This window comes from Vombatus ursinus, unplaced genomic scaffold (genome assembly GCF_900497805.2).
Source record: "Vombatus ursinus unplaced genomic scaffold, bare-nosed wombat genome assembly UNPS02014772.1, whole genome shotgun sequence".
Taxonomy (NCBI): domain Eukaryota; kingdom Metazoa; phylum Chordata; class Mammalia; order Diprotodontia; family Vombatidae; genus Vombatus; species Vombatus ursinus.
The window spans coordinates 31,234,296-31,250,726 of NW_020954550.1; the positions used below are offsets into that span (position 1 = coordinate 31,234,296).

General features: G+C 37.6%; 1 protein-coding gene and 1 pseudogene across 1 annotated transcript in view; both read right to left on the reverse strand.

Annotated features, from left to right (window-relative positions):
* CCDC152 (coiled-coil domain containing 152) overlaps positions 1 to 16,431 on the reverse strand; it is a 48,099-nt gene that overhangs the window by 18,574 nt on the left and 13,094 nt on the right. The window lies entirely within an intron of this gene.
* LOC114044110 lies at positions 4,251 to 4,604 on the reverse strand (annotated as a pseudogene).

Here is a 16,431-nt window from a genome sequence, read left to right on the forward strand (position 1 = left end):
AGTTTTCTTGGCAAAGATTCTGGAGTGATTTTCCATTTCCTTCTCCAGTTCATTTTACAGATGAGGAAACTTAGGCACACAGGGCTAAGTGACTTGCCTAAGGTCACATGACTAGTGTCAGAGGCCACATTTAAACTCAGGCCAGCACTCTATTCACTGCATCATCTAGCTGCCCTCTGAGGCTGACTACAGTCATCTTATAAAAGCAGAACTTGGCCCTTATTTTACAGACCCGACTGTGTTGACAGGAGGGAGAGAGTCAGATGAGATCTTACATGGCAGAGCAAAAAAGCTCAAAGTTGTCTTTCTCCATATCTTTCCATGTTTGTGTTTTGATTAAATTTAGTAAGGATAAATATAGAACCCTTGACATTTTAGGAAGGCCACTGATAAACTGGAATGAATCTAGAAAAGTGGAACCAGGATAGCAAGAATATTGAAGATCATGTCATGCAAATACAGATGGAGGGAATTATGGCTGTTTAGCCTGAAGAAAAAAAGACATGTGGACACATGATAGCTGTCTCTGAGTACTTCAAGGGCTGTTACTCCTCATTTGCAAAATGGGGAGGGCAGGGAGCATTGTACTTGATGGTCTTTAAGGTGTCTTCCGGCTCTGAATCTATAATTCTATGATCCCAATGTAGAAAAGATATAAGACTTATTTATTTTTGATGCCAAAGGGCAAACTTTGGAGCACACTCTCTTCTACTACCTTGGTTTCTGGAGAGAGTGGGCACAAACTAAATGTCATGGTTACAAATGTTCCTCTCACCAAATTCACTTCTGGGGTGGTCAAGCCAATGGAATTTGCTTCCTTGCTTGCAGGGTATATTGCTGCTGAATTGATTCACTGCTGGGCTGGATCCTCACCTGGTCCAGCCATTACAGCTACGGCAGACTGCTATAGACTCCATTTGTCAGACCTCTGGAGACTCTTCTTACTTTCTGAAGCTCCTAAGTTTGTAATATGGTCTGTTCTGCTCTCCATACTCACCCAACAAAGATCCGGAAAGAACTAACACAGCAAGGACAGAAGAAACAGAGGTGGGGCCACATTCATGGTCACATGTGACCCGAGTGAGGAAGAGGGGTAGCCACAGCAATTGCTACTTGGAGACTTTTACAGCAATTCTTCATCCTCACTCAAAAGCTGCCTGGGGAGAAAGAGCTTTTGTCTGTCCAGGCGTTTTGTTATGCCCATTCAGTTTCGACACAGTAGCCAATTTACAAGACTTTTTGTCACCATGTAAGTAAGCCAACAGGAAACAGAGAATACCTACAACTTATCTACATTGGGGAAAGGCCCTTTTGTGAATAATGCCTGAAAGCAGGCTCACTAGGCCTCCACGTGGGTTGAGTGCAGGCACAGCACACTGCACGTACTCTCAGGACTGTGCCTTCACTGACCAGTCCCCCACATGTCTACCTTGCCTCCTGGGTTTGGAATGCCTCTCTGCTTTTCCCCACCTAGTCATCTAACGAGGATTACAGAAGCAGCAAGGAGTTAAAAAAACAAAACAAAACAAAACAAACAACTGGGGAACCCCAACCTCGAAGCAGTTTGGTAGTTATTAGGCAAATAAATGGATAATGGTTTATAGCCTAGACTTCTCAAATTGAAAGAGGGGAAGCATGTTAAATAATCACCAAATCTAGTGTGACGTTTCTGAAAGACTCAAGTTCCTGGATGAGCAAGAATGGTCCAAAGAAAAGATTAAACCTAAAGGCATTACCTAGCTGGGAACATTCTGCTTTCTGTTCTAAAGACCTTAAAAGTTGTATAATAAAAATGTCAGAAGATAATCAGATCAGATATCTTTCACAGTTATGGCTATAGTGTGATTTCTTAACCAAATAAGGAATACTGATGATCACAAAAGATAAAAGGGAATGGAATATTACTTTACCAAAAGACATGATGAATATAAAGAATATAGGAAGGAATGGGAAGACATATGGATTGATACAAAGTGAAATAAGCAGGACCAGGAAAACAATATATACGATGACTACAACAATGCAAATGGAAAGAACCACAAAGTCAAAATGGAATAAAAATGGTGTTGCTTATAATAACCAAGCTTGGTTCTGAAAAGATGAAAATGCACCCCCTTTCTCTCTTTGCCAAAGTGGGGGACTATGGATGCTGAACACTACATACAATGTGGATTGGACTGATGTTTATTATTTTTGCTGAACTGCTTTTAAACATTTCTTTGTTATAAAGGATGGCTCTCTAGCTGAAGGAGAGGAGATGCAATGGGAAACGGAAGTGATATAGAAACAAAAGGTACCAATAAAATGATATTAAAAAGTGACTTAGCATCTTGCAGCTGAGGATGTCCTACTGAGGGAAATGACAGGCTTCAGGAGCCCAGATTCTGAAGGAACAAGACAGGAAGTTTTTTGCTGATTCCCAGGCAGGGTTTTCTGTCTCTTTCATTAAAAAATTAGACATAACGTATAGGCTTTAAGCTGATGGAAAATGAGAGTGCGTACTCTCAGCCAAAGATTTCAGTTGGACCAGAAATGAGGCAGTGGAACATATAGCACAGCAATGTCTGGTGGAGGCTATGCTTACACTTAAGCACTGTCATCTGGCAGAGGCTCCAGCCAAGAAACAACCATGAGTCCAGAAGAACAGAGTCTAACAATGGAGATGACAAGTCCAGGGCAGAAGCGTTTAGCAATGGAGATTGAAGTCCAGCTATGAGACCAGAGGCAGGTGGGGGTGCTGCAATGACATTGCCAAAAGGTATCAGTAGCCCTGCAGTATCTGATGCATGAATTGACAGTTCCCATATGTGCGGTGGTGACATGGATTAACTATGTATGTGCCCCTTCATGAATGTGGGCTGGCCACATGTTTCATATGTTAACTCACTGGTCATATCTGTTTTCTACATGCATATCTCGTCATGTGCATTCCACACACACACACACACACACACACACACACACACACACACACACACGTTCATCTTAATGATACTGTATGGGAATGTCCCAGGTTTACGGACATGTTTTGCTGCTACTTTTCTTACGCCATTTTATTAAACGTATTTGCTTAATGTCTTCCCTGTTTAAGGTGAACACATCAATGGGGGCTCCTGATCTAGAATTTTAGGGATATAGACTTGAAGTTGAGAAAGCCATTCCATGGCAGACTTGTCCTGTCAGTCGGAATGTGCCTCCAGGCATGATCAAAGCTATCCAAAAATGGAATGGGCTATCTTGGGATCCCCATGACTGAAGGTCCTCACATGCAGGCAGAAGAAGTTTTAGGGATGTTGCAGAAGAGATTCCTGATTATTTGAGATTGGATCTCTAAAATCATGTGATTCTGTTCCTGTGGAAAGAGAAAGTCCTTCCTCCTCTTTGGTAAGTAAAGCTGAGGTAGCAGGGAGCCCAGGATCATTGAAAAGAACTGAGGGAAGTTAGAAACCAGAAAGCAGTAGCCCAAGACATGGAGAAAAGAGAAAGTGGTGAAACAGTGAAAGAAAAGAGCCATACATTGTTTAACACTTTGTGCATTTGAGTGTTCTGTTGGTATCAGCAAGAGGCAAATAATAAATAATATTTCAACATGACTGAATGTAATTACTGTAGAAGTTACTCTGAAAAATCTTGTTTCAGAGTTACACTGCAACTTTCAAATACAACTCTAAAAATGAAAAATATTGCATAAAAGCTTCTTCTGGCACATACACATATATATATATATCTTTATGTATATGTATATGTGTGTGTGTGTGTGTGTCTATTAGATGCCTTTCACCTTGGCTGAGATAATTTTTTAAACAGTAAGGAGGTCTCCTTTTGCAAGGTTATCTCTGTGGTATACTAATGAATATAGATATACTAAATGAACCCATTTCAGTAGCTATCCTGTCCACATAATTTTTCCTTTCTTTATTTCATGTCTGTGGTTCTCAGGAATTTTAGCCCAAAGGTCAAGGTCAGTTAGCTTGAGAAGGTTCCAATGATTCTACTATCCCGCTATCCTTTGAGTTCTACTTTTGCAGTTCATAAAAAAGTGATAATACAATGCACCCCTATGCACCCCTATTTGCACCCAGAACCTTATCAGTTTCTTTTTTTGTGTGTGTTTTTTTTTGTTTTTTGTTTGTTTGTTGGTTTTTTTGGTAGTAATTGGAAGCTTTATTTAACACAAATAAAAACATGCAAAGTATTTTACTCATTTTCTTCACTCCTCAGTCTAGCATTTGGATTGGTAATCCTGATGGCTAGCTAAGCCGCTCTCTCAACACTGACTTCCTATTCTTGGAGGACACATTGTGAGCAATCTCGGCACAGTAAGATTTGTTGCACATCAGAAGCACTTCTAGCTCTTTGACATTGTGTACCAAAAACTTCCTGAATCCACTTGGTAACATGTGTTTTGTCTTCTTATTGCTTCCATAACCAATACTGGGCATCAAGATCTGGCCCTTGAATCGTCTTCGCACCCTGTTGTCAATGCCCTTTGGTTTATACCAGTTTCTCTTGATCTTGACATATCTGTTGGACTGGTGCTGGATGAACTTCTTGGTCCGCTTCTTGACAATTTTAGGCTTTACGAGGGGTCTGAGGGCAGGCATGGCCCCGGTGAAGAGACAGTGGTCCTTCCATGGGAAGCGCCGACAGAAAGAGGACCTTATCAGCTTCTTGACCTATAAATATGGTACCAGGAAACCACTTTGGTTCAGTTTCATATTTCCTAGTAAAAAATGACTCTAGTAAAAATGATTGAAGTTGGTGTCACCAGAGTGGCCTCCAGAACATGCTCTTATTTGGCTTTTAGGTCCTCCAATAAATCTGGATGGAGATAACCAAGTCATTGCTTGTGGGCCAATATCTTACAACAGTTAACGTCATGGAATTCTTAGTAATGTGTTCTTTCCTTTCAGTCCGGATACCTGAGAGTGATAAAATGATAATGGTAGCTTGGATAAGGTTTCCATAAATTCCTAAACTCAAATGGAGTAAATAAAAATTCAACCTTATAAATTATGGTATTAAGCAACCCATGTACTGCAAGTAAGTACAGCAAGAGTTCTTAACCTGTGAACTTAATCTGTGAGCTTTGCTGAGAAAAAAATTACATCTTTATTTTTTCTAATCTTTGATTTCCTTTGAAATCCTATGAATCTTATTTTATGCATTTAAAAACATTATTTTGGGCATAGGCTTCCTTATACTGTTAAAAGGGTCCATGACACAAAATAGCCTTGAAGTAGAGAAAGACCTGATTATTACAGGCAAGGATTGATATGGAAGAAGGAGCAAGCACTTTGAGCACTTTTAAGGAGTCTACAACAAACAAAAAATTTCGGGTTGAAATCTTGGCTATGCTTACTTATTACCCACATGACCTTGTCATCTAACATTTATGGGCCTTGGTTTTCCCATCTGGAAAATGAAGGGGCTGGACTAGATCAAGTCTACAGGCCCTTCTAACTCTAAATTGTTATTCTTCTGAAATTGTCCCACAAAATCAGCTTAGAGTTTTGATGAAGGTTTTTTCTAAGAAAAGTAAGTACCTTTGGTGGGTTATGCCCAGTAGCTTGGTTTTCTTGTCTCTTCAAATGTCCAGTTTGAACCATTATTCAAAATGGGAATTGGTACCAGAAATATTTTGATAGATTTATGGTTTCATCTATGTGGTTACTTCCTCCACAAATACAGATAGAAACCTCTCCATGACTTCTCATTCTGTATCCAAGTTTTCCCTTAATTCCTCATTAAAAGATTTATCCAATATACATGAAACCTTGATCTTATTCTTTTAGTACATTAGGGGTAAGAATATATCATACAGAATGTCTCCTATTTTTGCCATATGAATGATTCACACTTTCCAATCATTCATGTCCTCAATTATATCTTTTACATTGCTTCTTACATGCAATCTTATTGCATACATTCTGTGGCAGGTTACATATCCATAATCTTTTCATTGCTCTTTAGTTCATCTGTGATGTTGTTCTATGATTCAGTCACATGGCATCATATGGTGAATATTGGCATCGTTTACAACAAAATGACCACAGTAAAAAGAACACAACTCTGAAAATATGGACACATTATTTAATACACTGTGCTGAGCCACAGCTCCAGGCCTTTCAAGAAGGACTGTATTAAAACTTCTATAAAGATGAATGAATGAAAAAGCATTCATTAAACTCTCACTATGTGCAAAACACTGTGCTAAGTACTAGGTTTACAAATAAAAAATCAAGACAGTCCAGTCTTTCAAGAAGTTCACATACTATTAAGGGGAGACATCACTTTTAAGTTTCTGCTTTTTATATGATACTGTAATCAATCATGTATGCAGTATGCTGGAATGAACAAGCAATTCATTCTGAGAGCTACAAGTGTTTATGTTTAGTTTTATGTCTTATGGTTACTGCAACTTTGGCCTTGAATCCAAGTTTTGGTGAATCAAAATGGCTTCCTTTGAAGCACTCTATTAATTCATGTTGTCCTGTAAATGCTGGTAGTGTGGCTGCTGATAATAAAACATGTTAAAAAATGTGCATTTGTGGAATTGCAAGGTTATGAAAAATTAAAACCAAATGGATTAAATTCAAAACATATGAATATCTGTCTATTCATTTGTATATACATATATCCTCTGCATCTGAAACCATTTAAAATTTTAAAGTGCTAAGCTATAGATTTTATTTAAAAATTATCTGCCAAATTTTATCATTCCAAGAATTTTCTTTAACATCCTGTAAACCTGGTAAAATATTATTTTTGTCAGTTTTACAAAAAGTGGGCTACAAAGAATCCTGTACTCAATAGTCTGAAGTATTCATGTCACACATGTCATGCATGTAAAATGACATTTTTTCTGACCAAAATAAACACCTATTATATTAGGTAATAAAATTATAGTCAAAATATAGAATTTGTTGGCTGCTTTAGTGTCTCTTCTAAAACTAAGCTATATCTACCTAGGAAAGTGCCAAAGCTCTTTAGTGTCACATTTTGAAACACAGTACTTAGTTTTTTGGTGCTTTTCATCATAGATTCACTTTTTTTCATAAACCTCATGGGACAAGGTTTATTTATTATCTGTTAGATTCTTCTTTCAAGAATGGCAATGTTTGGGGCAGCTAGGTGGCACAGTGGATAGAGCACTGGCCCTGAAGTCAGGAGGACCTGAGTTCAAATACGGCTTCAGACCAAACACTTGACACTTACTAGCTGTGTGACCATGGGAAAGTCACTTAACCCCAACTGCCTCAAAAAAAAAAAAAAAAAGAATGGCAATATTACCAAGAGCAATGGATGCAAGCAGCAGTGTGGTGCAGAAGATCATGTGCGAGCCTTAGCCAGAAACGCTTGGGTTCAGGTCCAGCCTCCAATATGCACAACCTGGGACAATGAATATAAGCAAGCATTTGGTTTCATTAAGCCTCAATTTCCTGTCCTGCAAGATGGGGATACCAATACCTACAGTATTTACTTTACAGAGCTATTCTGAAGGACCAAATGAGACAATGGATGCAAAGGGCTTTGAAAGGCCTAAAGCACTCTATAAATATGTATTCGGTGGGGATATTCTTTAACCACACATATTCAAAATTTCATTTGAAAAGGAGATGCTTTGAATATGATGTCTGCTTTTTCTTTTTCACCTAGAGCTTTGGTCAGAGTGATTTTGGGAGGGAGGAGTAGCAATTATGAACATGTGACCTAAAGGTGTTATAATATTTATCACTATTAAAAATTAAGGTAATAAGTCATTATCTAAAATGCATCTTCTTGGTAATTATCTACTTATCTTTAGATATCTACATATATCTCCTAGAAATATGAAAACAAGAACTTTAGAATGGAATGTTTTTAGAGGGTATTAAATGATAACAAATGAGTTTGCCTTTCTTTTAGTATTACAATTTGTAGTATTATCAAGGCCAAGTTACTTTATCACAATACTTAGATGTAGGGGGCTGTCCATAAAGTGACTTTTATCTATTCAATGGCTTCAATTCAATAAAACAAACATTAATTAAGCTCCTGCTATATGCAAAGCATTATGCTAGGAAGTGTTCACAATACTATCATTTCTATTTCTGTGCAGCACACCAGACAAATTTTTGAAATGACAGGAACTATCAGTAGAAAAATTCTGCCAGAAAATTGAATAACCCATTAAAATGCTATACTGCTTACACATTATCTGGCTCAATTCCCCCCCACCCCATAACTGATCTGAATTGAGGTTCATAACCTTATCTGGGAACAAAAGTCTAATACTGGAAGAAAATCCAAAATAGTTAAATTTCAGAATGTTTTCTCTCTTGCAGGGCAATCAGCTTATGACCCCAGTTGGCATGAGCTTCTTTCATCATCTAACCAGAGTTCTTTACTGGAATGTTAAACACATTTACTTTCACTCTGGTGATTCTTTCAAGACCTCAGGCTCTTGCTGTTCTGAATGGTGAGAGGACTTAAAATTCAAATGGCATTCTGAGTCACTGATTCTGTCTGACTCAGTCCCTAAACTAGACAAGTAACCTCTTTCTCTGTTCATCTTGCCAAAAGCCATATTAAGAATTTTGGGTTTCAAGAACTTGGTCTCTTTTTTTGTGTGTGATGACTATAGTTTTTTTTTTCTTTATTATTTCCCTTGAGATTCTTTTGCTGTAAGATGTTGCTAAATAATTGTAGTTTCCATTTTTCCCTGCAGGTCCTTCTACTACCCCTTAAAAAATAAAAGGCTTCTCAAATTTATTATTTATCTATTTTTAACATTTAAAAAAATTTGTATATGAATTCATGCAAAACATATTTCCATATTAGCCATGTTGCCAAAAAAGCAAGAAAAATAAAGAAAGTGAGCAAACTATACTTCAATTTGCACTTAGAGTTCATCACTCTCACTCAAGGTGGGTAGCATTTTTTCATGAGGAGTCTTTTAAAATTGTCTGGGGTCATTGTATTGATCAGAGTAGCCAAATATTTCACAGTTAATCATCATTATAACATTGCTCTTATTACTGCACACAATGGTCTCCTGGTTCTTCTCATTTCACTTTGCATCAGTTCATATATGTCTTGCCATTTTTTTCTGAAACCACCCACCTCGTCATTTCCTATAACACAATAGTACTTCATTACAACCACATGCCACAACTTCTTCAGCCATTCTCCAGTTGATGAGCATCCCCTCAATTTCCAATTCTTTGCTATCACAAAAAGAGCCGCTATACATATTTTTGTATATATAGGTCCTTTTCCTTTCTCTTTGATCTCTTTGGGATAAAGATCTAGCAGTGGTATTGCTGGGCCAAAAGTTATGCACAGTTTTATAGCTCTTTGGGCCTAGTTCCAAATTTTTCTCCAGAGTGGTTGGACCAGTTTATTATTCCACCAACAGTTCATCAGTGTACCTATTTTTCCCTCATCCCTTCCAGCATTTGTCATTTCTGACAAATGTGTGACATTTCTGACAAAGGTATGAGGTGGTACCTCAGAGTTGTTTAAATTTGTCTTTCTCTAATCAATAGTGATTTAGACCATTTTTTCAAATAACTATAGATAGCTTTGATGTTTTCTGACTATTTATATCTTTTGACCATTTGTCAATTGGGGAATGGCTCTTATTTTTATAAATTTGATTCAGTTCTATACTCAGTATATATTTAAGAAATGAGACTTAGGGAAACTTGCTGTAAATTTTTTTATGTTACTTTATTTCCTATGGTACCTTTTAGCAAAATGTCTATTTTTATTTTTGTTTTGTCTGAGATCATGATTGCTACTGCCTTTTTTTTTAGGCAACTGGGGTTAAGTGACTTGCCCAGGGTCACACAACTAGTAAGTGTCAAGTGTTTGGTCTGAGGCCGCATTTGAACTCAGGTCCTCCTGACTTCAGGGCCAATGCTTTATCTGCTGCGCCACCTAGTTGCCCCTGCTACTGCCTTTTTTTCAGTTCAGCTGAAGCACATTAGATTCTGCTCCTGCCCTTTATTTTAACTGTATGTATGTCTTTCTGCTTCTAGGGAGTCTCCTGCAAACAATATATTGTTAGATTCTGGTTTCTAATCCATTCTGCTATCTGCTTCTGTTTTATGGGTGAGGTCATCCCATTCACATTGGCAGTTATGATCACTGTGTATTTCCCTCCATCACATTTTCTTCTTTTTTTTAAATTTTCTTTTTCTTTTTTTTCTCCTGTCTTTCCTCAAAAATCTATTTTGCTTCTAACTACTGCTTCCCTTAATCTGTCCTCTCTTTTCTCAGCTCCCCTCACCTACTTTGTCTTATCCCTTTCCCTTCCTATTTCCCCACTGGGTAAGTTACATTTCTATACAAATTGAGTGTGCATCTATATCCTTCCCTCTTTGAATCAATTCTAATGAGAGTGAGGTCCACTGTCCATCACTCCATCCCCCATTTTCCGTCCACTTTAAAAGCTCTTCCTTGTGCACCTTTTTTATGGGAGAAAAATTACCCCATTCTACCTCTTCCTTCCTCCTTCCCCCAGTGCATTCCTCTTTCTCACCTCTTCATTTTTCTGAAGATCATTCCAATATTATCAATTCACATCCATGTTCTCCTTTTAAGTGCCTTAATGATAAAGATTTAGGAGTCACATATATCATCTTCTCATATAGGAATGTAAACAGTTTAACTCGATTGAGACTCTAATAAGTATTTTTTCATGTTTGCCTCTTTACGTTTTTCTTGAGTCTTATGTTTGAATGTCAGATTTTCTATTCAGCTCTGCTCTTTTCATAAGGAATGCTTGAAAGTCCTCTTTTTCATTAAATATTCTTTTTTTCTTTTTTTACCCCCTGAAGGATTACACTTAGTTTTGCTAGGTAGTTCTTGTTTGTAATCCTAGCTCCTTTGCCTTCCTGAATATCATATTCCAAGTCCTCTGTTCCTTTAACGTAGAAGCTGCTAAATCTTGTGTGCTCCTGGATGTGGTTCCACAATATTTGAATTGTTTCTTTCTGGCGGCTTGAAGTGTTTTCTCTTTGATTGGAAGATCTGGAATTTGGCTGTAATATTCCTGGGAGTTTTCATTTTGGGATCTCTTTCAGGAGGTGACTGCTGGAGTCTTTCAATTTCTATTTTGCCCTCTGGATCTAAAATATCAGGGCATTTTTCCTTGATAATTTCTTGAAATATGATGTTTAAATTCTCTTGTTGATCATAGCTTTCAGGCAGTCCAAAAATTCTTAAAATATGTCTCCTTGATCTATTTTCTAGGTCAGTTGTTTTTCTGATAAGATGGTTCATATTTTCTTCTATTTTTCATTGTTTTGATTTTTTTTAATTGTTTCTTCATGTCTCATGGAGTTACTACCTTACACTTGCCAATTCTAATTTTTAAGGGATTATTTTCTTCAGTGAGTTTTTTGTACCTCTTTTTCCATTTGGCCAATTCTGTTTTTTAAGTTCTTTTCTTCTGTGAATTTTTTTATCTCCTTTTCTATTTGGCCTATTCTGCTTCTAAGGAATTCTTTCTTCAGTGAACTTTAGTGCCTTTTTTACCATTAGGCCAATTCTATTTTTTAAGGTGTTATTTTCTTCAGTATTTTGTGTGTGTGTGTGTGTGTGTGTGTGCTTCTTTTACCAAGCTGTTCATTCTCTTTTCACAATTTTCTTGTATTACTCTTATTTCTTTTCTGAATTTTTCTTTTACCAATCTCAGCTCTTTCTTTGGCTCCTCTAGGAATTCTTATTGAGATTGCATCCAATTTGCATTTTTCTTTGAGGCTCTGCTTGTGGCTGTTTCACACGATTGACCCCCAGCACTCCTCTATGCCCTGGAACTGTGACCCAGAACTGCAAATGGGCAATAGGGTTGCCAATCAGTGCCAGTTGTATCCAGTGCTAGCAAAAGATCCTGTGTAATCTTTTTTTGATCAGTGGTCAAACCCCCTTACTATCTCTGGACTGACAGCTTCTGAAGCTGTTGCTGCTGCAGTCACTGTTGCTGGCACTGCAAGTGTGGGTTCCAATGAGGCTTCTACCTCAGTGTCACAAACTTCTCCTGACAACCTCCCAAGTTTTCTTAGGCTGGAAGAACGTCTCATTCTGACCTTTAATTGGCTCTGATGCTCCAAAATTTGATTTGAGGCGTTATTTTAAAGTTGTTCGGAGGGGAAAGTTGAAAGAGTTCAGCTGGGTTGCCTCTAATCTGATATCTTGGCTCCACCCCTACACTTGGTCTCTTTCTAAGTTGTTTATAATTTTCTGACTTACAGCTGCAAAAAGAGAAAACACTTAGATGTTTTTCTGCTGACCTTAGGACCAAAACCATCTTGTGACTTCCTTGGCTGCTTTCTTAACTATCAATGATTTAGTTGCCTGATACTGTGATATTTATTCTCTCTAAGATGGTTTGGATTTTCTTTGCTCTAAAGAGTGCAATGCGATTACCTGGATAACATCACATAAGTTGATCGCATCTCCCAAGTATTATCCACCAAAATTCCTGATAAATCCTCAGAGTTGTTCATTTCCCCCATATGGAGGAGTAGCATTTCTCAAATGATGTGCTTGAGAAACCTGGGATTTCAAGAAACTGTCTAAGGGGTTCTGCAGAGGAAACAGTTACAATGGTAGCCAAGCATATACATCAAACCCATCTTTTCTTTTTTTTTTTTTAATGTGTCAGTTGCAAAATGAAGTGCAAACTCAGCTAATGTAGATAACCACCTGAAATTCCCTGATCACAGGACCAAAAAATTAACCTCTTATTGATCTAGAAATAATCATTGAATGCAAATAGTGGTGTATGACACACAATTTTTTTTTTACTGTTTTTTTTTCAGTGCTCATAATAGATACTTGAGTAAAACTGGGAAGTTTAAAGAAATGACTGAGGAAAAATACTAATAATCAGAGAATGGCAAAGAAGCAAACAGATAGGTTCTGAAATCAAGAATGAATCCCATATAGGGAAGAATGTGATCATACTTTTTTCCAAATTAAACTTATTTCGATTGATCTTGATGGGTGTTCTGTTGTTGTTCTTTTATTTACTTTTCTTTTTCTGTTTTGTTTTCTTTTTCTTTTTTAAATTTATTTTTAGTTTTCAACATTCACTTCCACAAGATTTTGAGTTCCAAATTTTCTCCCCATCTCGTCTCTCCCCCCATCCTAAAATGACATGCATTCTGAATACCCCTTCCCCTAATCTGTTCTCCCTTCACCCCCCACCCCCCTTCTCTTATCCTCTTCTCCTTCTATTTTCCTGTAGGGCAGGATAGATTTCTATACCCCATTGCCTGTACATCTTATTTACTAGTTGCATGTGAAAACATTTTTAACATTTGTTTTTAAAACTTTGGGTTCCAAATTTTCTCCCTTCCTCCCTCCCCACCCACCCTCATTGAGAAGGCAAGCAACTTGATACAGGTTATACATGTGTGGTCATGCAAAACACTTCCATAGTAGTCATGTTGCGGAAAACTAATTATATTTCCCTTCATCCTATCCCACTCCCCGTTTATTCTATTCCCTTTTGACCCTTTCCTCAGAAGTGTTTGCTTCTGATTACTCCCTCCCCAAATCTGCTCTCCCCTTTATCATCCCTCTGCTCTCTTATCCTCTTCCCTCCTATTCTTCTGTAGGGTAAGATAGATTTCCATACCTAATTAAGTGTGTATGGTATTCCCTCCTTAAGCCAAATCCAATGAGAATAAGATTCTGTCATTCCCTCTCACCTTTCCCTACTTCCCCTCCACTGTAAAAGCCTTTTCTTGTCTATTTTATGTGAGATAATTTGCTCCATTCTACCTCTCCCTTCCCCTTCTCCCAGTATAATCCTCTCTTACCCCTTAATTTTATTCTCCAGGTATCACCACTTCATCTTCAACTCACCCTGTGCCATCTATCTATCTATCTATCTGCCCATATAATTTTTTTTCTCTCCAACTACTCTAACGTTGACAAAGGTCTCATGAGTTACAAATATCATCTTTCCATGTAGGAATGTAAACTGTTCAACCTTAGTAAGCCCCTCATGATTTCTCTTTCCTGTTTACCTCTTCATGCTTCTCTTGAGTCTTGTATTTGAAAGTCAAAATTTCTATTCAGCTCTGGTCTTTTCATCAAGAATACTTGAAAGTTCTCTAATTCACTGAATTTTTTTCATTTTTCCCCTGAAGGATTATACTCAGTTTTGCTGGGTAGGTGATTCTTGGTTGTAATCCTAACTCCTTTTCCCTCTGGAATATTATATTCCAAGCCCTCTGGTCCCTTAATGTAGAAGCTGCTAAATCTTGTGTTATTCTGATTGTGTTTCCACAATACTTGAATTGTTTCTTTCTGGCTGCTTGCAATATTTTCTCCTTGACCTGAGAACTCTGGAATTTGGCTACCTAGGAGTTTTCCTGTGGGGATATCTTTTGGGAGGTGATTAGTGGATTCTTTCAATTTCTATTTTACCCTTTGGTTCAAGAATATCAGGGTAGTTTTGCTTCATAATTTCTTGAAAGATGATATTTAGGCTCTTTTTTTGATCATGGCTTTCAGACAGTCCAATAATTTTTAAATTATCTCTTATGGATCTATTTTCCAGGTCAGTGAGAAAAAATAGTTCCATGGTTAAAGCAAAATTACAAAGGTGTTCACAAACACAATCCAATGAATTTAGAATTAAAATTCTTGATTTTCTTAAAGAATATGTGATGAATTGAAATAATCCCTCAAATACTGACTTACAAATAAATAAAAATTATTGTAAAGTATCTTACCAGAGCATCTGTTATATCCAATATTGTTCCTAATTGGGCAGTAGTTACACAGAGTAAATTACAATATATTGATACTGCATGTTATAGTAACTGTCTTTTTGTTTTCAGTTGAATTTAAGCTCGTTTTATAAAAAAGACCCATATCATTTTCATCCATAAGGATCTCCTTTTTTAAGAGCATTTCTTCATTGGAAAAGATTTGGAATCAATGGATCTAGGTTTGAATACTGGCTCTGTCACTTTATTATCTCTGGGACCCTGGACAACTCACTTAATCCTTTTGGGTCTCAGTTTTCTCCTCTGTAAAATGAGGTGATTAGAGTAGATGATCTTCTAAGGCCACAGATCATAGGATCAAGAAGGAATCTTAGAAGGCAATGAATCCAAGCCCGTCATATTACAGATGAGAGACCCGAGACAAAGATAGGTTAAACAACTTACCGAAGATCACATTAGTAGCAAGTGGTAGGGCTAGGTTTTGGGTCTTTGGACATAATAACTTTTGTTTTGTTCTGTTTTTTTGGCGAGGCAATGGGGTGAAGTGACTTGCTAATAAGTGTCAAGTGTCTGAGGCCAGATTTGAATTCAGGTCTTCCTGAATCCAGGGCCATCTAGCTGCTCCCATAATAACTTTATTTTTTTTAAGTAAGGCAATCAGGGTTAAGTGACTTGCCCAAGGTCACACAGCTAGTACATGTCAAGTGTTTGATCTGAGGCTGGATTTGAATTCAGGTCCTCCTGACCTCAGGGCCGGTGCTCTATCCACTGTGCCACCTAGCTGCCCCTCATAATAACTTTTGATGCTCTGGAAATGACCACAGGTTACACAGGATAGGGAATGGCAACAGGTTAGTGAAATGTGAACTGCCAAAGGACCAATTTACTTCCAACTAATAAACATAAACAAGACAAGTTATTTAGATTTAATGTTGACTAGAAGGGTATTAATTAAATTTGGAGATCCCTGAACAAGAAGGCAACTAAATGCAGTGTGAGATCAGCTGTTTAGGTCACATGGAAAATCTCAGTTACATACTAGTGTGTCCCTAATACTCTTTCTTATGCTATTTCCTAGGTTCTGACAGTGATTTTTTTTTTTTTTTTTTTGCCTTAACTGACCTGGAACCAGGTTTCAGTGTCATTTTTCACCCACCATTTCCAAATGCTACTGCTTCATGCATATCATACCCCTTTTCAGTTCCCCATTATGTGGTGTCTTCCCCCATTAGAATGTAAACTCCTTGAGGGCAGGGATTATCTTGTTTGTATTTGTATCCTCAACACTTAACACAGTGCCTGGCACATAATAAGCCCTCAAATGTTCTATCTATCTAGGGAGGAAGAAGATTGGATCTCCCTATCTCACCTGAACTGGTAGTTCAGTGGTCACCCAGAGGCTGATCCTAACGCTGTTCTATGTAGAAGTTTTAACTTACTTTATTTTTCTGACTGAGGCTAGTTCAGCCCTCCTTAGGCAGCTTAGTGACCCTTCACTCCCAAGGGCTGGCCATAGTGTGAACACCTGACTGGCTTTAGTTTTACTGCTGCTCAAAATCCCGTAGCTCAAATGATCTACCAGCCTCGGCCTTTCTGGGATTATAAGGGTGTGCCACTATGCCTGATTATCTATCTATCTATCTATCTATCTATCTATCTATCTATCTATCTATCTATCTATCTATCTATCTATCTA